Source organism: Melanerpes formicivorus, unplaced genomic scaffold, assembly GCF_026170545.1.
Source record: "Melanerpes formicivorus ecotype bairdi unplaced genomic scaffold, bMelFor1.0.p_v2 SCAF_4, whole genome shotgun sequence".
NCBI lineage: Eukaryota > Metazoa > Chordata > Aves > Piciformes > Picidae > Melanerpes > Melanerpes formicivorus.
Window position 1 is genome coordinate 21,519,279 of NW_027142356.1, and position 26,617 is coordinate 21,545,895.

At 36.3% G+C, this 26,617-nt stretch overlaps 1 long non-coding RNA gene across 1 annotated transcript; it reads left to right on the forward strand.

The window, feature by feature from the left end:
• Positions 1-26,617, forward strand: LOC137440724 (uncharacterized). The gene is made up of 3 exons (XR_010987230.1): positions 1-50; positions 10,678-10,775; positions 26,203-26,617. It is a non-coding gene; the product is annotated as an uncharacterized lncRNA (long non-coding RNA).

Sequence of the window (26,617 nt, forward strand, 5' to 3'; positions counted from 1 at the left end):
GACTGAGATAAACTGGTACCTGGACCTGCAACACACTCTGCTGAAATCAGGTAAACTGGGCCTTCAGACACAACTTTTCCCTCTGCACAGCTTCTCAGTGTATTTCCTAGCATTGATGTCATGGAAATTCAGATTTTGCAACTCCAGAAAAAGAGAATTCCCTGTTCTGGTACAAGTGGATCAGTGTTAGTGATATGGGTCACACAAAATCCAGGAAATTTTACTCTGGTTCCAGTGTACCATGCATTATTCAAACAAACACTGTCTAGTTCATTATTACTATTTTACAAAACTCTGGGAACACTTGAGCCTCAAACTCTACAGATAAGGAGTATCCTACTGTGAATATGTTGAAATGCATCCAGTGCTCAAAACCCAGCCTCTATCATGGTAAAAAGAGCACAGGTTTATCAGTAAGGTCTGGTTTACCATTTCTACAACGTTAAAGGGTCATTAACTGCATTTTTCCTACTTAACAGGCTGTCTAAGCATACACAGATTAAGTGGAAGAGGGAAGAATATGACTTTGATTCATGGCTTTGGCTCAAAAGGTATTCTACTGGAAACAGTTATGAGAATGTTGCAGGCAACAGATGTATTAACATATTACATTTATAACATATAACAAACATAAGCATAAACTATAATAAACTTGAGAATTTTCAGCATCCTGAAGTTGCAAGCAAAGGATTATCAGTACATAGGAGTCTAATAAAAACTTATTTATGTGTATGAAGATAAATATCTAACAGCCTAATTCAACTTTGACATGCTATGAATATGTGCTGCAATTTATCTACTGTACTTAGTATTAAAAGAAAAAAAAAAAACCCCACAGGATCAGGATGATTTAGCAAGTGTGACTTGCAAACAACTGAAGAATTTTTAAGTTCAAGGAGGTAATGTTAGGAAAAAGACAATATGCCAACAGCGACTTAAGTTATGGCTTGCACAATGTGCTTTCTTTATAGTTACTTTCCCTTAAGACTTTTCTTATTGACATTAAAAAAATTAAATCAATTATACCATCATTCTTAGCTCACAGCTTTTTAGACTGTTTCTTCTTTGCAAGACTTTTCTACATCAGAATTCTTTTGGTAAGGTAGGGCTTGCGTTTGTAAGTTTCACATGAATTTCCTCATGGTGGAAGTTTGTAAGAGTTGGTCTCGTGCTTTTCAAGACATTTTATTTTAATGTCCTGAATTTCTGTTTAATAGGCGAAGTTTTACAGAAGTTCATCCAAAAATATTTCAACTCAAAAGCTAGAATCCCACCATAGGACAGAAATGAGAATAAAACCTTAAAAAGATAAAATTTGAACCAAAGAAAATTTGAACTTCAGCAGATTACATTTTAAAATTGAGGTTCTTCACCATGAAAGTGGTGAAACCCTGGAATGGGTTGTCCAGGGAGGTGGGTGAGGCCCCGTCCCTGGAGGTGTTTAAGACCAGGCTGGATGAGGCTCTGGCCAGCCTGATCTAGTGTGGGGTGTCCCTGCCCACGGCAGGGGGTTGGAACTACATGATCCTTGTGGTCCCTTCCAACCCTGAATGATACTATGAAAATACAGATAGGAAGGTAGATACAGGAATCAAAACTAGTTCTGAATTCTTCTTTAGACATCTCAGAAAGAGCCTGCTAAAGTGTCTAAAATTCCCATTGATATTCATCCTATAAGGACAGTACTGATGAAATACAAAATTATTGCAAAGAAACTAAGGGAATTCTGTGACTTGCTTCTCAGAGGAAGCAACTGCAGAGCTCCCAACTTGGGAATCCTTCTACAGAAAGAAGGATTCACAGACCACAGGTAACACACCACCAGACAGCACTTGTTAGGGAGCTTTGAGTGAACTGAATGATGAAATGCCAAGTCTACGTACCAACCATGTGCTCTACGTGCATGTAAAGCTATCAGTATAGAAACACAGACAAGAGCAGGCATAGAGAGACTGCCATCCCTATAGGCTTATAATTAATCTAAATTTGGGATAGGTAGAGTTCATAGCCTTTCCCATTCAGAGGGAATCTTATTGGCAGACTTCTTTGGCTTTTCTCCTAGCAGGAGTAGCACATCTTAGCTTTTCTTTCCAGCCATCTCTCACAGTCTGCCCCATTCTCCCTGTTTACACAACTATCTACAGCTTCTGCCTCCTGGAAAAATAACAGAGAGATGCTCACTCTTTATTCCCTGACTTTTACTCTTCATCACAGTGCATACTTAGAGGTCACTAGCTGCACCCACAAACACAGTACAAGGCTCTTCTGCACCAAATATTAATATTGCAGAAAGCTGTAATCCCTTCTCCTTTTCATTCTTCCGAAGTTAAGAGGCATTTTGTTACATTAGAATCCCCTCATCTGTTTTAAGCTGCCATCAGCTTATTCTATATGCCAGCAAACATCTAAATTATTAAGCACTAATTACAGTATTTCTTCTTAAATGAATAGTAGAATGCTTTCATTTTTCCTCTGCTTAAGCTATATTGCCAGCTACCAGTTAAATGAATTACAATTTACTTGCATGTCATGGGCTAATTGAGGTTTCACAGGCAAACAAACAACTGCCAAACCAAACTAACAAACAAAAAATGCAAACCAAACAAACCCCTCACCAAACAACCAACAATTTGCATTTTACTGTACAGTTACAAGTGCATATAAGTAGGGCCAGTCAATTCGGTAGCCCAGCTACACCCTGTACCCAGTCAGCTCACTCCATCATGCCTCTACTTAAACTTTGTTTCTAACTTTTCCTGGGTGACTTTTTTGGTCTTCTGTGTATGCAGCACGTTTGTGTTTACGCCTGTCAGGAACACACACATAGCTTTGATGTTGTCTCAACCTGATGACACATTGCCATGGAAGTCTTGCTTCTATGAGTCAAGCTACAGGTTTCTGCAGCACCTAAGAAAAATCACATTTCAGGTCATGAAACTTCCATTACTAGTACAGCTATCTATAATTCTAGTATAAAAAAAAAAAAGGTGAATGAATGAATGAACATATTTCTGGTTTTGCCAACAGACAGTGGTCACAGTTCCCGGTAAAGGCTGCATATCATTCATTATATGTATGTAAACCTCAAAATTGTTAATTTGTATTAGGTACAAATGCTCAGAGAAATGTTATAGTGGAGGAAATATACTCAGTTTCTGGTTGCTGGGGAATTTGGATGTCATTTAGGGCAGAGTGATGGCAGTATTTCAATAAAGAGGACTCAAAACATACATGAAATACATCTAATGCACATATGGCTATAGTTTGAACTGTTTTGAAAATCAGCTCTGCATCAGGAATATGTGTGAAGTAGAATTTAACTAAAATCCTTCATCTTTTTCCACATACTCTACTCAGCCTTTACTGACAGCTGCTTTGCAGTCAGCTGGAGTCCACAAGGAGCAGAAAAACATACTTTGTGATTCGTTGTCTTTAGCTTCAACTGAAGATCGTAAGACAAATTAGATTTTCCAATTACCTTCAGGAAAGTAGTGACATTTTCTGTTATTCTTTAAGCACTTGGAGTATATGGAGAACAGAGAAGTCAATAACCAGTAGTAGCTATGTCATCCAATACCTAATTACTAGTGTAGTATTTAGAATTACTGCACTACTCTCTTTGCTAAATTTTCTGTGTAATGGCAGATTTTATAGGCTTTTACATTTTAGGAGGATGCCATTAAGAAGAAAACAGCACTTCCTGAAATTAAATAAGATTCTCTGAATTTTAAAGTACTTTCTGAAACACAGATTCAGAATACCAAATATTTTCCTGCTGCCAAGAAATGAATGAGACATTCTGAACCATCTACCCTCCTGTTTTCTACAGAATTTTCCAATTCTCTTTAAAACACTGCAGAACAAGTCTCCCCAAATTTTGCTTGGTCTTTATCCTCAGAGAAAAAACATCCCCAAACAAATCAATTTATTGTTTCAATGGTGGCTACAAGGAAGACAGAGATTCCCTTTTTTCAAGGGGTCACATGGAAAAGACAGAGTGATTGGTACAAATCACTAATCAGGCATTTTGATTAGACACAAGGAACATTTTTCACAGCAAGGACAAGCAGCCATTGGAACAATCACCCCAGAGAAGTGTCCGAGGCCCCATATGTGACACTTATAAGATTCAGCTGGATAGGGTACTGGGCCATCATACTTGGATCGTACTTTTGCTAAGGGCCATCTTACCTAGGTCATACTTTTGACCCAGATGATCCTTGATATCCCTTCCCATCTGCTACTTCATGATTCTACAACTGAACTCAAGCAAGCAGAAACCAAACCACCATTCAGAAACAACAGAGGAAAAAATGACCCTGTAACAAGCCCATCAGGACAGCTCCTCAGGCAGTAACAGAGAGTGACACAGGCTCAACAGTTTCAAGTAGAATCAGGGATGCATGTTAATCTTAGAAGTAGAAAATAAATCAGAATGTGTGGAATGGAAGTGCCTATGGCTATGGCAGAAAAACCCAGAGGTTCTAACATACCCCATTTCCTTCCTTTCTCTTAATACATAGATCTATAAGGAGGACTGTCCAAGAACATGTTAAAGAAAATTTCTTGTTTCTGATCAGTAGATCTGAAGGGACTATGACATTCTTTTTCCAACCCTGGGTGGAATCATAGTCAGACACATTCAGAAAATGACCCCCTAGTAGTTTCAGGGACTACCCATGTTAAAAATATTAGTTAAGAACCAACTATTCTATGATCACTTAGTGCCACATATAGTGATGTTTAATGAGAAGTGTTTTAACTCAATTCAATTTCAATGCTCATGTATTTGCATTGTCCACACCTGGAATATTTTTCCCATGTCCATGTTGTAATGATCATATCAAGAAATTCTGGTTAGATGCCTAACAAAGTAAACAATGTAGCTGGTAAAAGCAAATCTATTTTCATTGAGAAGCACACATTAGAATACAGAAGGGGAGATGAATTTAGTCTAAGTAATCTGTATGCAGCCTGCATCAGCAAGAAGATTATAGCTACAGTCAATTTGTTGGCCAAGGATTATAACTCTATATCCTCTATCAGGAAATATATCAAATAAATCATCATGCTGATTAAAGAAATATGCCAGACTCAGAAGTCTTGTTTCTAGCTGCTGACTCTTCCACAGAGTAAATCTTAAAGATGTAGGTAGCAGCCTTTTTATCTGCCTAAGCTTGTTTACACCTCAGAATACCTAATTTGTGGAAAGAGTACCTTTCTTTGACCTCTTAGAAAATTTACCTTACCCTCAAAAGTCACATTGCAAACTGCTTAGCCTGAGTTGCACAAAGAATTACAACAGAAGTATAAGAAAACAGAGAGAACAGTGTTCTACAATTGGATACTTTGGGTGGGTACACAAAGACTGGCTACCAGGAGGATGGACAGTCCCTTTTTGCAATGGAAAAGACATGGGATAATGGGTATAAGTAACTCCTGGGGAGATTCTGACTGGACTTCAGAAGAAAATATTTCACAATGAGAACAGTTAGGTATTGGAGTAATCTCCCAAGGGAAATAGAGTATTTTCCCTTACATTGGACAGTTTTAAGACTCAGTTTAACAGGCCAGAGACAGAAGCAGAATACAAAGCAAAGACTTCTGCAAAATGTGCTTAAAGATTGCAAGTTATTTGAATGATTAACAAGTGAAAGTGAGCTGATGGAGCAGACATTGAGAGATTTAAGTTGCCCTGTTCCAAAAGCAGTTTAAAAGAATGCTGTTCTGGCAATAACTATATTGCAGGTTTCTATAACTAGCCACCTCAAAGCCTTCTTCATGCAATATACCTTTTTTTTTTTTTTTTAATATCAATATTTTTGCTGACTTTTTACCTCTGATTTTATATTATCTACAAGTCACTGGCATATCTTCAGTCCCTCAAACAGAAGACAAATCAGAACGTCAAGTCCCAACAGTTATGCATTTGGAAGGGGAAACACACATGCATAAGAACTATTCAGATCCTTGACACTATGCCAATCTTGTATTTCTGATGCACAAATCACCAGCAGCCCTGTGTGAGGCCCTAGGATAGACGTACAAGCAAGCAAAACTGAAGTGTTCCCTGTTAAAGAGAAATGTTTGTCCTTAATGACGAAAAGACATTCATAATGCTAAAAGAACACCCCTCCACCCCCCCCACCCCCCCTTGTTCTATTGTACCATGTGTAGTTGTTGAAGTAGCATACATTAGGTATATCCACATTAGGTATATCCGCTTAAAAGATGTTTATATCTTATTCTAATCTTCTAGGCTTTATAGGGTTTAAATGACCTTCTGTTTGAAGTTACAAGAGCTCTGATAAAAATGTTCTTATTCAGATAAAATATTCTTAATATTTTCATGAAATGGTTTGCATTTTTTTCCTGAAACTGGTCTAAAAGTCGCCACCTTAGGCATTTTATTGGGCAGTTCTTAAAAGTACTGCTATCACTCCTCTATCCAAACTGCTCAACATTTTCTTTTAAACTGATGAAATAGATTATTAACAAGCATTTATATTTGGCCACAATTTAATTGATTCTGATTTGTTCTTTTAATTGCCTATCCATTCCCATTTATCTCAGCACACCCTTATTAAGTCCATCAAGAAACAATAGGTCTGATAAGAACATTAGAAGGCAATCTACGATAGTTTAAACATATGGTCTTTTCCTCCCAATGTTCTATTTAGACAGAAATTCTTGTATCTAGCACATAGTGGATTTGTTTCTAGACATTTTTCACCCAACCAACAGTACATAACTTTCCACAGTACATATATCCCCCCATGGCAGTGATATTATCCATTTTAATGTAATGACATGGTTTGAAATAGAAAGATGCCACCAACTGATAAAGGTGAAAAACAGCTATAACATCTTCTGCACTATTAAGACCCAAAATATTCAACCTTTTGTTGATGATCAACACCACAATTTTTTAAAATAAAAAAAACATCAGTTTCAGGAAAGAAATAAAATAAGAAGTTAAATTGACAAAGGTAGTAAATGAACTTTGAGTCCATTTCCCTCCTCTCTGTACCCTACATAGATATGTGAGATATGCTGGATATGTCAGAAATCTAAATATTGCCATTATACATCATTATAAGAGACTGACTTTCCAGACAGACTGTAGAATAATCCTGGATACAACATGCAATAGTTTTATTCATCCAAAAGAAACTGAGTGAGCAAGATAAAAGTTGAGAAACAAGCTATGAATATTATCTCTAAACACATTCAGAGCAGGAATTTTAGAGAACACTGGAGCAAGAAAAGGTGGATGCAAGGTGACTATGAAAAGAAGATTTCTAACCATCAAAAAGTCAGGTTTTGGAACAGACCTTCACTCAGGGTTTGGAACAGGGAGTGGAAAGCAAGGCAAATATCTACCATATTAATTGAAAGCTATTGTGAAAGGCAGCAACTATGATCTTAAACACACAGCCTCCAGCAGCATTTACAGCACTTTTGTGGTAGTCAAACAGTACTGAAATGCACAATAGAAGTTTTCTACTCTTCTGATACACTACCTATGCAAACATGTGATAACAGAAACAAAACCTTTTCCCCATTTTGTAGTTGCCCCGTATTTGAAAAAAATATTACTGCTGCATTACCTTTATGCTCTTCTAACAGGATTCTAACAGGTTAACTAGTGAAACAGTTATGAGACAGAAATGGTTAGGCTGAGCACTTTCATTTATACAGTTACTGCTTGAAATCATAACACAAAAAGGTAGGCAGTGAATGGTATGAAGAAAGCAAGGAAATATATGCTACAGTGTCCTACTTATTTCTTTTTGGTCATATGCATTCTTCATTAGAATGTCAGCACTAAATTTACTTCCTAACATACCACTTTCTACAGCAGTGTTTTCCTTGTCTTTTTTTGTAAAGGCAGTGAAGCTGCAAAAAGGAAGCTTTTTCAGAAATGCAGGTGGAAAGATTAGACTTTTTTGGTCAAAGTTTCTCACATGTTGTTTCCCTCATTTGAAGCTATTCAATACTATATAAAAAAAGTGTCCAGCAGACACTTCCACTGCTTCCATGGATCAAGCATACCCAGGGAAAAAGGTTGCAGTAAGGAGACTACTTTTATTTTACATGCTTACTATGGCAATTACCAAACAGATGTTCCTTTTAATATGAAGTAAATAATAGGCCATTGTGATAACTAGAAATGGCCAAAAAAAAGAAGTATTTATAGTATTCACAACATGTTAAGGAAAAATGTAACCTGAGATGTAAAAAAAAACCCACCTGACAGTAATTTGTCCCCATTTGTTTTCAGATCTATACAGTCTGGTAAAACCAGAACCAAATTGCAGTGTTTTGGCTTTTTTTGGGTGTTTTGTTTGTTTGTGGTTGGGTGTTGGGTTTTTTTGGTGGTTTGTTTGATTATTTTTTTTTGTGAGGTCTTTCTTTAGATTTAGACTAAACATATTTAAATTAAACAAAATCTTAAACAAGATTAAAGATGATGACAAGTCCGTATCAGTTACACAGCAGTTAAACTGGGTTTGCAGAGGAAGTGTGTTTATGAACACCACTTAAAATTATTTGTTTTGTTGTCTAAAGCACTGTAATTATAAAACGATCCCACTTTATACATACATTACTTTGATCTCTGTAAAGTACACTTATAAAAAACTGTTTTAATACTTACAGATCAGCAACATTAAGAAATCAAGAGTGACCAACAGCATAGAAATCCCTAAGTCATTGATTGCTCTGTCTGAAGGTGCTTAGCAAGTGTAAACAGAAATATTTTGGTTCTGAAAAGCAACTATACAAATACACAAATATGACATAAAATAGGAAACAAGAGGCCATTCTTTTCTTCCTAACTACACAACACCACAAATATTGGCATTATGTTAGAAACTGTTATAATTTTCTGATTGTCTCAGGTTAGAAAAACAGCATAAAGGAACACACTAAGAGGATTCACACCCTCACTTCCCCATTACCCTCAGTCTATTGTAAAAGTAAGGTTACTTTTTCTGGAAGCTGTCATCAAGAGGGTCAGAAAAAGGAGGATTTCTTCTTTATTTAAAAACTGAAGCAATTTCTTAACACTACCCAAAAGCTACCACAGCTTTCTTAATTTGAGGACATAACCTTCAGAAATTAAAATACAGTTCCCTGCGTTTTATTGCAAGGTGTTTATGCAAAGCCCCCATAAAATGTGTCAAACGAGAGGTGGTAAAAAAAAAATAAAAAATAAGAGACTGGAAATTATTTCAGAACCTCTAGTAATTTATAGAATTTACTCAGCAGTTCACCCTTAGCAGAGTCCTCTCAGCATAAAAAGAAATAGTCCTGAAATTGTATCAGCTTTCCTTAATGTTAGACTTTGAAAATTATTCATTACTAAAAGGCTCAGATAAGTTCCATTAAGGATGTCACATTGTGCAGGCTTTAATGTTATTCTCAGACAGCACATTCCAGAATAATGCTAGTCATAACTATTTTTTCCAAGCACTGCACTCACAGAACTCTTGCTCTGACACTGCCCATGTCATCATACACAACTAAAACCATGTAAGAAACACATGGGTAAAAATGTTCTGATTTTCACACTCCACTCAACACCACTACCATAGGACTGTACTACGTGTATCTATGAAATACAAATGCCTCTGTAGCACCATTGATGCATTTATCATCTAGCTTCCCCATCTGCTGAGCTATAAAAGCTCACTAAATCACAAAATTAAATAGCAGAAGTAAGAAGAAAGTCAGTGGATACAGTCCTCCTCCTGACTGTGCATTACCTCCAGCACTGCTGCTGGCATCTTGCCATCTTCTCAAAAGATTTACCTGTCAAACAAATGTCTACTAGAAAAATAGGCTGCTGGGAGGCCTTTGTTCTTTAAACGTATTACTGCTGTATACATTAGTTCTGATACATAAAAAGCTTTAGGCAATATTGTTTCTACAACCAGAGAGTATACTGGGATAAGCAAATGTGGTTTTCTTAAGGAAATCCAAAATCTGAATACAAAGGCTGTTGTCACACTCCTTTAAATCCTAAACAATACTCTGCCTGCCTCTTGTTCTGCTGTGAGCAAATGCAGCTCTAATTTGGCTTATATCTTCCATGGTGACAATGGAAGTCCTAGTACAGCAAGACCTTTGACATGGAAATACCTTAAAAACAAAAAGCAGCAACAAAACACAAAGAACAAACAAGAAGCCCCCAAACACCACTTTAATAGAACTTAAGGAAAGTATCATCATTAGTTTACTCTCTGACAATATTTTTATACCAGCTGAAAAATACTCAGGTCTTTTTGTGGCAGAGTTGGAGTTACTTTATGCAGTCTTGCCAAAGCAAAAGGATAATTCTACATTATAAAATGTAATTAAAACCACATGGTTTCCATAAGAATAGATTAGGCAAATAATTTGGTGATGGGCACTGCAAAAGAGCATGAAAGGAACAGGTGACTCAAGGCAGAAGAAACATTATCTTAGCTCTAAGTGTGAGATTTCCAGAAACAGCGGAAAAATACTCTGAGAATAGGCTGACTAGAAGAAAAAAAAAATCTTATGAGTTTAAATTTTGTTTTTCTGGGAAACTTAAAAATTAATTGTGTGTGTGTGCTGCAGAAGCAGACAATTGCAAATGTATTAAAACACTTTTACTAGAGAATTCATTTTACATGTTTTCTTTCACAGATCTTCCTTCCTTCAGAGCACCATGGCAAAGACATATATTCTGGAAAATCAGTTCCCAGAACAGTGAATATGAAGAGGATCTTATCCTTTTTATACAGGTGGTATCTGTTTGGCATGTATCATATTAGTTAAGTACTCACTCTATGAATACAAAGTACAGGACTTTCAGATATTGTACTTCCTGCAAGCATCGTAATTATTCATCCAGCATTAGATATATCCAAACAAATGCAGCTGATAGTTGTAAATTAACACAATATCTCAGTTCATTCTGTCTAAAACTTATTATTTGGAGGAGGCTAGGGATTGGGACCACTGGATGGAAAGAGGAAGTTTTAGAATGAATCCAAAAAAACTTTGCTGCCACTTATATTTCAGTTTTCTAATTAAGACAGTATCTTAACATTATTAAATTATTCTCTTTGAGATATGTTTAGACAACCACACAACAGTGCTGGAAACTCATGCTGCACTAAGAAACTAAAATGAGACAGGTAAAGATTGAAAAAAAAAGGGGGGGGAGGGTGTTTTGAATATGCTGTTAATTATGGGTATTTATTAAGTATAGATATATAAAAGACTTTAAAAAGGCAAGAGAGTCTTCAGTTCATAAATTTTAAGGATTCTTTCCTGATGATGTATCTTTGCCTGATAAAAGAGGAGCAATATGTTTGTGAAAATGGTTTATCCACCTAAATAGTTCTGGCAGAAATACTGAACAGTACAGCAAGCACTTCCCAGGAAATCTGAGCATTAGTATGCTTTCCAGATATTCAAACCCTGCTGGATTTAGGAACTTCCCCTTATTAGCCTTTTAGAAGCTTAGTCAACTCATCTTCTTCCTTCTGCCATGGTTTTCTGATCACTTCTGCTGAGAGGATAACAAAAGCTGCTTCTGACACCAGCCACTACAGTCTCAACTGAGCTGAAGCTGCCAGCTAAAACTGGTGTAGAGAAGCAAAAGCATGGACTGAAACTGCAGTTTGATTTTTAAATGCTGCTATCTACAGTACTTCTGAAAAGCTGAGCAGACAGACAGAAAGTACAGTTCTACGGCACAAACGGAAAAGAAAATAAAAGGTTTGTTTTGTACCCATTTTAACTCTTCAACACTCAAACCCTGAAATTTAGAATCTTACCTATAAAACAGAGAGAAAGAATCCATACAGGCATCCTAAACAGTCCTGCAATAAAGCCCTGTACAGCCCAGACCTCACAACTGGCAAGCCTGGCCAGTCACTTCTTAGCTTGATATCGAGCCCAAATTCATTCTCATCAACTTAGGATAACCTGACAAAATCATACTCAGAGTTCCAGCTAGCCTTCAATCCTTTACAAATATTTTACATACTGCTGTAAGAAATTACCTTTCTCAGAACAGACCCGAACCATCCAAGAACCATCAACAGTATGTGAGACTGGAGCAGAAACTACTCCTCAAAAAACAGAGTGCCTAAATGGCGTAGAACATTCAGGGGCAAAATGGGTCACAGCTGCGGTACTGACTGCACAGTCAAAGAATAGAAAACACCTGTGACTCCAATTAGCAGAGAATTACACCATCTGTTTTCATCAAGGAAATTAAACACACCCCTAAATACTCTGAAAAACAATAAGTAAGGCAACCACCACTCTAACGTAAACAGACTAATTCTGCAACCCAAGATTTAACTCGTCTGAGCATGCTCTTTGGGGGGGAGGGGAAGGAAGGAAAAAACAACAACAGAAACAAAAAAGGCAAAAAGCTTGAACTATCTCAATTTTCAGTCCTTCACTTCCACATTTCAGGTCCGTGCATGACTTTGCATCAGTCTACAATCTTTTTTACTAATCAGTGACGTAGGTTTGTGCAATTCACCCCACCATCCAAGAAGTTGGACATAAGTGGACAAGACTTACAACAAAATCATAATAATAAACATAACCTTTCCACTGCAAAGCAGTTTTAACTTAGATTTTTCTTCAACTTCTTTAAAGATAAACCTATAAAAATCTATTGTGCAATCAAATTATTTCTTTTAAGTACTGAGAAAGCAGAAGTTAGAGATCATTGTTATATTTATGGCTTAGTGTTTAATAATGAAGAGAATACAGGGTACTGAATTCCCATTTTTTATTTTCTTTCTAAGGATAAGATCTTCTAAACTAACTTAATATTAGGTATGTTTAACCAGTACTCAGCCTGGAAGTATGATGTAAAGAAGGGGAAGAAATTTTTTTTCAATAGACAGGATAAGGATTTTTTCCAAAATATGTCAGAAATTCATCTCAGATAAAGTAAAATGTAATATAGACTTAAGGAAAACTGTCTGATTGCACCTAGCTAGTAATACTTTTAATCTTAAAATTTTTAACAATAAGACCTAGATTTAGAATTGAAGTGGAATTATCATTTATACTTTGACATATTAATCAATGTTGTTGGGTCATTTTGACCAACATATTCCACTGGCTAGGTTTACTTACCTGAAATGAATTTTCTCCCTTCCTGGATCAATACAGACATTGAAAACACCTTGTACAAAAAAGTCCTAAGTAACAGATAAAATAAAATACTTTGGAGGCAATGAGATTAGAGGAACCAATCCTTCCTAGTAAAATAATTTACTCTAACACATAGTTAAAATGTAACCATTGGACCCAAGACTCACTTATAAAGGGGATTTGTCTTCAGTTTTATACATGATCTCTAAGTTTCCTTGCCCCAAATGGTTAAAATGTTGGTTTAGAACACTGAAATACTTCATTACACAAGAATGTTTCTTCTTCTATTTTTGTGCCAGCCAAAGCTAATTTGACTTAATTTTACTAATGCTGCTAGCAATTAGAAGCTGCATTTTCAGATTAATATCTTGCCAAAATAGATGTCACCCAATTCCATATAGAATACTAGCTCCAAAACATTAACCCTCTTCAATAGCATATGGGGCACCAATGTGGCATTATGTACTCCGCCCAACAGACAATCCCCTAGACTTGCTCCCAACTCAGAGCATAAATGCTTTTCAGGGCCTAATTTAAATTCTTCTCACTTCCAGTATATCTCATCCTTAGCTGAAATTAAGACCACCTGGATTTTTCATTTTTTAATTGACATGAACTGCCAACAGGTCATTCATTACATCTGTTAAGAGAAGGCCTTCGCCAGATTTCAGTCTGGCGTAATAAGCTTCTGAAATGAATGATATAGTTAAAGTGACAAGAATAAAGATATTCCAAATAAAATATATTAAAAAAAAAAAAAAAAAAAAAAAAAAAAAAAGAAGCAAGCAAATGATGCACTTTGACAAATCCAGCTAAGATAGGTATTCAGGATCACAGAATTATTGAGGCCAGAATAGACCTCTGAGATCATCAAGTCCAGCCTATGACCTAACACCACTACCACATCAACTGGACCACATCACAAAGTGCCACATCCAATCTTTCCTTAAACACCTCCAGGGACAGCACCTCCACCAACTCCCTAGGCTGTCCATTCCAGTGTCCCTTTCCATGAGGAAGTACTTCCTAACATCCAACCTAGACCTCCCCGGTGCAGCTTCAGACCATGGCCTCTCATCTTGTCACAAGCTGCGCGGGATAAGAGCCTGACCCCCCCTGACTACAGCCTCCCTTCAGGTAGCTGTGGAGTGTGATAAGGTCCCCCCTGAATCTCATCTTCTCCAAGCTAAACAACCTCACCTCCCTCAGCCTCTTCTCATAACACTTTCCTTCCAGTTTCTTCACCAGCCTCAGCGCTCTCCTCTGGATGCACTCCAGTACCTCAACATCTTTCTTGAAGCGAGAGGCCCAGAACGACACACAGTACTCGAGGTGAGGCCTCACCAGTGCCGAGCGCCGCCGAATGACTTCCCTGCTCCTGCTGGCCACACTATTCCTTCCATGCCACCTGGGCACACTGCTGGCTTGTGTTCACCCAAGCTGTCAACAAGCACTCCCAGATCCCTCTCCACTATTCATAGTACTTAATCTGATAGGTGAAAGAAATTCGAATAGGCAGGTGCTTATAGGTTTCCCTTATTTTCCTTCAACTTGCCACCAATGCTTACTTCAGAGTATTCCTGTTTAAGTACCCAACAAGCTGATTTTGTTCATCTATAAGATGCATGCATTTCTTTGTGCTGAAATGACCTCATGATACTATTGTACATGTAGTGATAAAGTCTCATTCCAGTAATAAAGTCATGTGGAATGTATTACTCAAAGGCCTATTAAGTATGAAAAAAAATAAATCAGCATTTACCCCATTGAAAGAACAGAGTCCTTAAAAGGTTATTTAGGCTATTGTACAGAGACTAAAATATACCCAGCATCCCACTGATTTGACAGCCTGCCATAACTGCCTTGTATAGTCTTAATTAGAACACAATACACACACACACACACTTTCTTCTGGGAAAACATTCCCAATTACAAAAAGCCACAATAAGAAGGGCACTGCTTTTGACAGTCTGTATGAACATATTGTCCTAATCCTTCTGGATACCTACTATAAGTGAAAGGTATGCATCTTCCTGAGTCTCTGAAAGGCAATGCCAGATTGAATAAAAATCAGTGTCATACAGGCCCATCCACCTGTGTGACCCATTGCCGACTCCAGTTTTTGCTGAGGGGGAAAGAGAATTCATTTTTTCTTTACCAGCATTATCTATAAATGTATTGAAAACAGAAACAGGATTTGGGGGATGAAAACGCTTTCCAGGTCTTCTGTTCCATGGAAAATATAACAGCTCCACCTTGAGGCACGACCCAGCGAATGTTAGTAGAAGCAGACAAGCTGAAGATGTGTGACAGCATTACAGTCAAACCACAACCATCTAAAATAGATTAACAATTCCTAATGGGCCTTTCTGCTTGTCTTCTTAGTATAAAAGAAGGTACGTGTGTGCAGCAAGAAAACAGAATGAGCTATACCTTTAAAAGAAAATTATGACAGAAAAAGGGGGGAAAAAACATTATCAATGCAGTTCACATATAAAGAGGGAACATGAGTAGTCAGCTTGAATAAAAGGTGGAATTAAGCACTGTGGAAAAACAGAAATAAAAATTACAGTCAGGAGACTGACAGCAGTACAACTTTGAAAACACATTAAGTTACTTTGCAGTTTAGAAAGAAGAGATTAAAAGAGGCTAAAATTCTGTCATAAGTGAATGAGAGTTCTTCCATTAAGATTTAAGGAACCAGACTCACTGAGATACATTTATGACTCATTCTTTTTATTCTCAAGTGTATAGAAATCCTTGTCATGACCTTACCAGCAGTGATATGAGATCTGATAGCTACTGTGAAACAATTGACCTAATTTATGAATTAATTGCATCTAATAACCACTGAAGTCAATGAGGAGCTTCATTAAGAAGCCATTTGTTTAGTTCCAAGGTGACAGGGATATGAAAGGTATTTGAATAAATAAGACATTTCTTCCTAATGTTTTTTAAAAAGTGAAGATTAATATACAGAAAGTATTCCACATCACTTAGTCATTAACAGCCCCAACTATGATTCTTCACAAAAGCTGCAGGGTAAGCCTATAAACTTTCTTTGCCAAACTATTTAATTTCTAACTTTATTAAGAGAAACAATGTATCATGATGTGAAAACACATTGCAAAAACAACCATTTAGCTTGATTTTAAAATTCAGTCAGCATCTACAATTTGCAATGCAATCCCTTTTATGGCTTATTAAAATAACTGTTAGTGAAACGTAATTTTAATTCCATACAGCTGAACAGCCTCATATACATTTATGAGTGTAACAGATGTTTCTACTGACTCATTTAGACTGCTTCTCCTTACATTCCCCTCAGCTGATGAGATGCCCTTCTATGTTACAAGGAATTCCTTTAACATCTCAGTGGTACAGCTGGTTAAAAACACCATCTGCACTCATAAATGCCTGGATTGTATTTAGCCACATTATAAAGAACTTAAGAATGCCTACTGAAAGCTGGAAGTGAAGTTTTATGTTATACTGGATGGCATTTGCACAAGCCCAATGGTTAAGTCTCTAAATAGTGTTTATGTTGCCAAAATAGGCCAAAGTAGAATTTTACTAGCATTTGTTCTGTAGTGGCTATTCAGATCAATACACATTTGACTTGGATTTGTGGTTTTTTTTCTTCTTATCAGTGTAGTTTGCATTTTCTATAGAGTACATCACTGTAGTGCCCATAATCAATAGGAAGAAGCCCACACAAAACGTATTAAGATCTATTCCAACTTACCTCTGCATCCACAGCACTCACTTCTGTTAAGTGCTTCATTAAACCAGATCAAATTATACACTTGCCTTGTCACAAATATACAGGTTGTTTTTCTGAACACTAACTTACGTTGGCAAACATTATGGCCAGCAGAATTGCTTCTGTGTAAGAAAAAAGGGGTTCATAGAAGCAGTTACACTGAAACAGTATACAAAATTTAAGATACTCAGACATCTTTTATTTGAGCTGATATTGATTTGATATTGATCAAGAGACAGAAGTTGAATCTTTAATCTGCAGCCTGAAAGCTGCCACAACTCATTTGGTATTTATAATTTTACCCTTACTCCCGTAAACAGGTTTTTTTAAGCAGTTGTTTACATGTGCCACTATCATTTTAGGTATCAAAACACTGCCACAAGAAGAGCACACAAAGCAAGATGCTAAGAAGTGTGCTGCAGAGCATTCGGTTCCCTGACAACTAAAGAAGATATCCCATGTCACAAAATATTACCATAATTTGAAGCATCACTGTTTACTTTGCAAATATTGCACTTGTTCCACAGTTTCTGAGGACATAAAAAAGCAACATAATTTAAAATAGTTCTTCTATTCAAATGTAACACTGAATCATTTCAAAGATGCCATCTGGATTACATTTCACAAGTTTAATTCACTAGGTTGTTAAAATTTCCACCAAGTACCTACCTTCACCTTTATAAACTAAAAAAATTTAAAACACAACCTATGGATGATTTAATGATTCACTTTTGCAATACCAGCCATTTTTGAAGGAAACATGTCCCCGAAACCTGCAGTTTCTAGAAGCTCTAGTACAGCTCTGGCAGTTAATAGGGGGATCTACATATCCGCCTGTTTTTTGTTGTTGTTGTTTGATGGTGTTTTGTTTTGTTTTATCTGCATTGAAGTTAGCATATTTGCTGCTAAAGCATTGTTTCATACTGAAGAGTAACTTCTACAATACTGAAATAACCAGGAGTACCAGTCTGTCACTTTAAAAGGACTGTTTTCCATCCTGCTTCACTAATGGAATACTTTATTAATCAAAAGCATGATATGGAGAGGCAGATGGAATACATATGTATCAATAAGGTATTTTCTCACTATTGTTCAGAAATGACTAGCAGCCATAATAACATTCTTTTGGTGTGCCTTTAATAGCAGAGATAGAAATTTATTGCAGTTATGAAAGATTAAAAAACAAAACCAAAACCCACAAACAAACAAACCAACCTCCAACAAACAAAACCAAAACACAAAGTTTTTCCAGAAGTTTGTTTGTTACCAGCTGATGCACTCCAGGTAAATTCCAACTCAATCCTGAATTCCAGAGTTGTGCTCCAGTCACTGTTGGTCACTCGCTTGAAGTACATGATTTAGTGTCAAGTCATAAAGGGAGCAATAAAAAAAACCTATCACACCTGATTGGAATTAATAGCCTCATTCCAAGTATCATGTCTTCAGACAGGGAATTACAGTAGTTTTGTTAATTCTTGGAGTCTGATCTACTTAAATAAGTACTATTAATGAGTAAGTGTCAAAACAAAGCAGATCATTAAAATTTACAATGTCAAGACGTTGAGTCTACTTGTCAGATAGTAGTCTTGGCTAAATTGGATGCCTAAAACAAATCTATTGCTTCCTGAATCCCTTTATTATTTATTTATCAGGGGGGATGGGGGAGGAAGGATCTGCTTCTGAGCCAGGAGCAGTATGTCCCATACAACATCATACCTTAAGCTTTATTTCAGTAGCAGAGAAAGCAGACTAAACTTTTGTCATAAAGCAGCTTCACTGTTAGTTTTGAAGGATTTGTTCCCAGCACAATTCTTTTTTTCTTTTCCAGAATGAGCATTTAGAGAAAAACAAAACAAACAAAACCCACCAGAATATAAACAAATAAAACCTTTCCAGCAAATCTTTCAGAATGTCATCATTGTTAGTATGCAGAATAATTCCACTGGAAATATGGGTTTGATTCTTGGGTAGGACAGCTTTGTCCACGTATTTCCATCTCTTTGTAAGTATGGCTGATAGTTTTATCTAGCAATGTTACTTTCATTGTTATTTTGGAGACATGGATATAATGAATAACAGTAACAAAATTAGGGAAAAAAGTTCCTTTTCCTTTAAGAAATGATGTTTCACATATTGAGTTAAATTCAGAGATTATGATAGGAAAATGCCTCAATTCTGAGATATTTTAACAGCTTGAGTTCAGACCATAGATATATCACATGCTCACAGGTTTGTATGGCATATTTTATACATAGGCAAAACCTTTAGAGCACATTCAGATTGTCCCAGATTTAAATTCATGTAAAAGTAATGAAATTCACATGCTGGCTATGTTTAAGCAACAAGTTAACAAACTGTAGTCTAAATGATGAAACTGATACTTTTCCAGAGTCTGCTAACAGACTGAATAAAGCTACAAATCTTATTACAACATTAAATCTATAACCAAATTATGATACAGATCTATGACTTAGATTCTAAACCCTGAAAATTTTACTCCAAATGTGCAAAATCGAGCTGGCACAATACGGTAGCACACGAGATGTAGAACAGGATGGATTTTTCAAACTGCAGTATTTATTGTACAAATAGGATTCAGATCAACATCAACCTGAAAAACAAACAACTGTGATTGACAAAATTATTTAATCACATTTCGTGAGAACCTTCCCAAGCATTTTCAAAGGCCATAAAATCTGAAAACCTCTTTGCTAAGTGCGTTTTTCTTTAAATCTGGATTAATGCTGCAACAGAATGGCAGATCAATCTTACTGTCAAACACCTTACAGATTTCACGAGGGGACATTACAGTAAGAACAAATTTGTTTCTTGCAGCTTTTGTCTCATTACTTCCAGATTTAAATGTGGAGTTAATTAGTTAAGTATTTGAAGGGTCTTGAAACTAAGTTTAAAAAAAAAAGGAAGATTCAAAGTCAGAATATGTTTCTCTAAAAAGAACATAACATAAAAAGACATCTCTCTAATATTCTGCATTGAAAACATTAATAAAATATTAATAACAGCAGCACTACAGGAAGAATAATTATTGAATAGTATTTTAATAATTATAATGTACCTTGGAATTTTAGCTTATAGCATGAAGAAAACCAAGCCTCAAGAATGTGGGCATCCTTACTGAATTACCAGAGCCCCAGCAAATTACTGTGGATATCCAGGCAACCATTCACCTGCTGCTATCAAACTAAAAAAGAACAGTTACCTTGGCAACTGCTGTGTCTCATATTACACTGTGTTATTTTCAAGACAAAAACACAGTTTTAGGGAAGAATTGTGGAGCCCATGTGGGTTTTACAGCTTCATTGGAAATGCTCTTAGGGACTTCACAACAGACATCTGAAACTATCCTAATTCTCTATTAGAGAGAAAAATAAAGTTAGAAAATAAGTGCATTTCCATTATATGAACTGAAATTACGTCTAGATATTTGTCTTAGCTAATATATGGATCATAAAATTTGTAGTGAAGATTTTATTATGTTGCTTTAGTATTAAAACTACACAACCATACACTATACAGAAGCAAAAAAGAAAGACAAAAACTAGGAAGAAGGGAAAGAGCTCACTTCCTGCAGAACATGTGCCTTTTGCTCTGGAACATCCCGAGAACTAAAGATGTTCTTGTATTACTTATGTAAATCTTGTACATAGGCAGAACACATCTGCTTCCTTGGCCTGCCCTTTAGCTACAGAAACTTCCAATGTCTTTTCCAGGCTGTAAACTAAAGCTGAACCAGCTGCATGCAGCACTTCCCTGACACACACCAGAGTGTCCACAGGGTACCTTGCCTAGATTGCGGTCATCCTATGCCCCTGCTCCTTCTTGTGCCCAGTGACCTACAGCAACCACCAAGTTTTCCAAGTCCTGAGGTATTTCAGCCATTTTCACAACAAATGTTTGGCAGCAAGGTAATAGAGCTCTTATCAGACTTACATTTGTAGGCAGTACATGGAAAAACTAATTTTTCAACTACAGACACTGTCTTTTACAAACATTGCTTTAGCATATGCACTTAGAATACATAATTCAAGTACCAATGCTTCTAAAATGAGGAAGTAAACCAGTCCTGTCTGAACTCAAACTTCATGGCTTATTAATATTTTTTTTCTGATGTATTCACAGATATTCTTCAATTACTACCTGCATACCTATTAGTTAGCTCTAATCACCTAAGCTTTTTCTGCCCACTTACAGCAGCAAAATAGCTCTCAAGTTTAATTTCTTAAGGAAAAACTATTATTTAGATTAATCTGGAGATTCATATTTTATAGTTTACAGTTTCTATAGAATTGCATGGGATCTCATCCAATGTATTATAGGATACTGACTGACTACATTACACATGTATATCAACTATGAGACAGAACTCAAAACATACTTGTTTTATTACTAAATTACTCAAGATTTTTCCTGAAAGAGAACAATATGCTTTTATACAGAATTTGACATCAAATTAAGAAATTATGAAGCTCATTTTAAAATGGTCTAAAAAGATCACAATTATTACAAAAAAAAGAAATGTAACATTTTTGACACCAGAAGCCTCCGTACTTTTGTGTACGTCACAAATTCAGTTAAAATACTGCCATCCAGAAGCCTCATTAGAATTTTCAGTTCAATCTCGTCAAGAATTTTACTATAGGATACAAAATCTTCTAGTCAAGTTGTTGGCTAACTGTTCTTTCACTGAATGACCAGCAATTTGACATTTGTTGACAGCACAAAAAATAGCTTCTGTATCTGGAAGCTGTCAATGATGTCAGCTGAGTCTTTATCAGATGGAAGTGATTTCAAACTTCTTTTGTTTAAAGTTTGAGGATACACTTTGCACATAAAAGCATCTCAGTAAGTGTGGCTGGTTTTGACAAGTTATATCAAAGCTATTTAAGTTATTTCAGCCTAATCATAGTATCATAGTATCATTCAGGGTTGGAAGGGACCACAAGGATCATCTAGTTCCAACTCCCCTGCCATGGGCAGGGACACCTCACACTAGATCAGGCTGGACAGAGCCTCATCCAGCCTGGGCTTAAACACCTCCAGGGACGGGGCCTCGACCACCTCCCTGGACAACCCATTCCAGGGTTTCACCACTCTCATGGTGAAGAACCTCCTCCTCACATCTAGCCTGAATCTCCCCACCTCCAGCTTCCTTCCATTCTCCCTAGTCCTATCACTACCTGAGATGTCCTTCCCCAGCCTTCCTGTAGTGAGAACATCAGCCTGAAACTACTTAAACTCATCTTAAGGAAAAAAAACTCCCTCAACTATTTAACCATAAGAATGGAGAAAAAAAGTAGTCAATGGACTAATGTTGTATTTTAGATGTCACCTTCCATATTTAGATGCCAAATACATATCTTAGATTCAGAGACTTTAAGTACCATTTTCCAATTATATAGTATAACAATCAACTAAGCCTCTCTGAAATCACACTCTGAAGTACGGTTTCTCTAACCTTTCTAACTGACCATTGCACAGTCACTATCCAACTACCCCACAGGACTTTAGAGAATCCAAACCAAATTTTTCTAGGAAAATTTTCCAAGTCAGTGCAGCATTATCTTTTAGGATCTTGCCTAGATATCAGATATTCTGGTTTTGTTTGGTGGGGTTTTTTTTGGTGTGTGTTTGTTTTTATTCCAAATTACTTGGTATTTGGAGTAACTATATCTCAAGTTTCATACCTACTTTTTGGATACTTGCAATTAAACCTTGTTCCTTCCATGTTTAGACTTGTTCTACATTATATCGATAGCATAGTTCAAAATACTGTGCTTTTATTCAGCAAAAAATACTTGGTTTATTGTGTTTCCTATGGTTTATTATTAGTGGGGTTTACCCTCCCCCCCAGTTCTCATATCTCTGTGGCTAAAGTACCCAAGACATTTGTGATTCATGCAAATTAGCTGAATAGGGAGAAAATTTCTCAGTGTTATTGCATGCTATTTTTATTATAACTCTTACACTGGCTTTACTCCTGTGTTTATAATAGACAGTATTGTCACCTAGTAGTAGCTGAAGACAGGAAAATGTCCCCTGCCCAAGCTGGTGAGACATGAAACAAAATCAAAGATTTTACAGCCTGTAAACAGAAATTACTTCCACTTTCTCTTTAAAGTATTATTTATAATCATATAACCTTGTGTTTTGGTCTGCTTAGAGAGTTTAGTATCGCTCTTACTGTCCTGTTGATCTTTGCTGAAACCTTGGTATACTGGCAGCTACTGTGGAAGGCCAAGTGTAAAGCAGAAAAATCATTAATCTTAAGTAGGCCTTTTTTAAACTGCTCTTTCCTATGAAAACTTACTAGATGCTTGAATTCTGCATACGTATTCTTGATCTTCTTAGTCTGTCCCATGAAGGAGTAACTCTGCGTTACTTTTAACAGCAAAGCTGTATTTGAAAGTATCATTAATGATAGATTAATTTAATATTACTATTACTTACTAGGAGCATATTAAAGTTTGTATTAATGCTTTTACTCAGAGCTGAGTATTATTAGCACTTCATTAACTTCTAGTTCTACAATCCTCCTAACTCCACAAGCACACTCCTAGTGTGCTGCGCCAGGGGAGGCTTAGACTGGAGATGAGGAGGAAGTTCTTCACCGAGCGAGTCATTCGTCATTGGAACGGGTTGCCCAGGGAGGTGGTTGAGTCATCGTCCCTGGAGGCGTTCAAGAGGAGATTGGACGTGGCACTTGGTGTCATGGTCTAGTCATGGGGTCTGTGTTGATAGGTTGGACTCGATGATCCTCGAGGTCCTTTCCAACCTAAGTGATACTGTGATACAGAGAAAGGGGATCGTATTCACAAAGAATTAAAACTTAAGGATGCAATTTAATATTTGTCATAATACATTTTATCTTTCTAAACATCTAGATAGAAGAATACTGCTTATTTTCATAGCAACTTTAGATTACTGATCATTATTTGTTTCATAATGTTTTCCAAGTACATTACCTTTTCTTTACACTACATGCTTTGGCTTTCTATAAGGAAAGCAGACCTACTACTTTGGCTCGGAAATAAACCAAGACCCTTAGGCAAAAAAAAAAAAAAAATAAAAAATGTATCAGTAACTTAGAGTTAAATACTGAAGTTGTCTAACAGTCAGAGTGAGATTTCATAAACTAGACTGAAGAGGAATAATACAGGAATTATGCCTTTATTAGTAACTTTTCTTCTGCAGCACTCAAACTCTCATGCATGCCCTTTACACGCATTAGTATAGTTATGCCTCTTTTACAGGCAAGTTAACTACACACAAAGAGTTAAGAGAACTACACACTAAGAATTAAGAGAACTTGCACATCCTATATTCCAATCTGATGCTTTACCAAACCATACTTCCTCCGACTGCAATATTAGATGCTTCATTTCACATAATCATTGAGGCCACACAGGATTCAATAACCAAATCTGAAGTCATTATATACAAATGATATCACAAAACTCAATTTTAACTTAAGAAAACAGCTGACAAAATAGCCAGTCAATCTGATGTTTCTCTTAATGTCAGAAAATGCATTAAACAGAAATCTAGCCTTAGGACTGCTGTTACATTAACGTAGTCAGTGAAGGATAGATATACCTCTGATGCTGACAAGAGCTAAGATTGCAGAATTAAACAATAATGCACTAAATCAAAATACAAGTGTTGAAGGCTGAAAGAACATGAACTGAGAGTACATGGAACGATAAGCAGCATTTAAAAGAGAAAAATAAAGTCCTTTGTCAATGCAAGATAGAACAAGGACAGCACATTACTAGTGCAATTATAACTTCTTGAAAGCATTCAGGAATGTATGAAAATAATTTTAGCAACCAATGAAACATGTAGCAGTTATATATATAGTAAGTTATGATTAAATGAAAAACTAGAAAAATACTTTCCTCAAAGAGTTTTGTTTTGGTTTTAACATAAACCTTGTTACAAATAACATTGGGAAAAGTTATTGGGTTAAGTAAAAATAATTCATCTTCCTCTTTATTTCATACTGCATGTTTCCCAGGCACCCTCCTCTATTCTCATTATTACCCTAATATCAAGCTGGTCCTTACACCAATTCATGCACTTCACAGAATTTTTCAACTCCATTTCACAGCTTGCATATCCAGAGTCTAAGACCAACCTTTGCTGTGGCATATATTTCCATATCCACTAGCTTTGACTCTTTGAAACTCCCATCTAAACATCTCAAGTCAACGGCTTCACAACATGGCTTTCATAGTTCAAAATACTGATCTCCTAACTAACCACATTCCATACAAACTTCAGATAAACTATGTTTATTATTGTTCTAGTAAAGAATTGAATGTATGTTATTTCTTCATTTCCTTTGATAGCTTTTTTTTTTAAATAGCACTAGCCTGTTAAGAAAGTAGTTCAGCATTAGTGGCAGCAGTACTTCAAAAATGATCAACAGAAAAAAAGCTCTTATTCCTTATGAAACAGAAGAGTGATTTCTGGCTAAACTGATTAATTAGAACATTTTCAAACTTCAATTAGCTTTACAGATTTCTCCAGTTTCCCTGTCTTTTACACAGATATCTGTGTGCCCACTCATTGACATGACAATTAAATTAAATTAAAAATAAACTTCTATGCTGAAGAAAAACATAATTCTAAACCTGAAGCAAGATTACGAGTATTCCGATTAGTTTAAAACAAGCTGATTATTCTAAAGCTATTTGCAGCCTCAAAAAGATATCATTGTTTAAACTCCATGTTCATAACTTTATGCTAATTCTTCTGGTAATTGATGTAGAATGTTTTCTTCTGAAATACTTTTAATTCCCCTGTCACACAGGCTCTTCCAAATATCTACACTTCTGCAGCACATATTCTGCACAAAATAAAGTGACACACTTCAAAGAGCATCTCTTAGATAGAATACAGGACTTGGATGGTTTTCACAGTCCTGGAGAACATAACTATCTTGACTTCTTCCTCAAGTAATTTCTCTATTATTGAGATTATTTTAAAAAATAGACTCTCTTCTGCTCAATTGTTAATCAGTTTCTTCTCTGACTCAGCACTTAACTCACAGTGCTGTTCAGGATGGTGTAACCATTTTGAGGTTTTGAGGGTGTGGGGTTTTTTTTTTGGTGGTTGTTGTTTGTGGATTGGGTTTTGATTGTTTTTCCCCTTAAAAATAAAAGAAGAAAAACAGTTAACCTTGGGCTGGGTTTAAGTCACTTTTTCTTTCAGTCTCCCTTTTCAATGACTACTTTTATCCTAAATTCATTTTTCAGATTACCAGATTAAAAGAACTGGTGCCTGCACAGAGTACAAACCCCACCTAGATGCATTCCTGTGTGGCCTACCCTAAGTGATCCTGCCTCATGATCTCTTGAGGTCCCTTTCAACCTCTAATACACTGTGACAAAAAACTGCCACCAAGATGAGCTGGAGGTTTATCAATGTCATGAAGAAGTGAAGAGCCCAGCCCATGTCCTTCTGTACTTCACATCCATCCAGTGCAGTGGATGCTGCAGATGATGCCAGAACTTGTATGCACCAAAACAGCTAAACTCTTAGGAAAGTAGAATGTTGTTTCTCTCACCTTATGTGAAGTTTAGTTCAGGATTCAGTTAAACTCAAGAACTTGAAATATCATCAATACACGAAAAATACAGTGACAGCACGTAGAGTGGAATCTAGCACATC